The sequence below is a fragment of the Octopus bimaculoides genome, chromosome 10 (genome assembly GCF_001194135.2).
Source record: "Octopus bimaculoides isolate UCB-OBI-ISO-001 chromosome 10, ASM119413v2, whole genome shotgun sequence".
Lineage (NCBI taxonomy): Eukaryota > Metazoa > Mollusca > Cephalopoda > Octopoda > Octopodidae > Octopus > Octopus bimaculoides.
Genome location: NC_068990.1, coordinates 50,543,790 through 50,544,304, shown reverse-complemented (window position 1 = coordinate 50,544,304; position 515 = coordinate 50,543,790).

The window sequence follows — 515 nt, the reverse complement described above, 5'->3', positions numbered from 1 at the left end:
TAATTATAATTAAATATTAATAAGGTCAGAGTTAGCTCCTTCTTCACCAAAACTTAGAGTTACTCCCCTTTACTAACACCGCCGGTGCTAAAAGTAAAAGACACACGCCTGAATTCTAAAAACAACCACGTGCGAAATGCGTCTGATTAAGATTGGAACTATGAGCTTGAACAGCACCCACCCTACCTCTCCTTTGCAGAAAGACTATTAACACAACTTCAACTAAAATGTAAGACTAACTTTACCTAACTCTATTCTTATACCACTGTATGCATTACTATATCCACTAACTGTTTCTCCTGCATCTCTCACACCATGAACTCTAACATACTCCTCAACATTCTGAAGAGATCTGCCAAACCATTTAGCACATTGAAACGATCGTAAATAACTCATCATATAATCTCCACATAATTAAATCAATGGCTAACTAGCCCAATTGACTTGCTTCTTCTTGTGTTTGTTTCTCCATTCTCCACTTAATTATATATATATATATATATATATATATATAT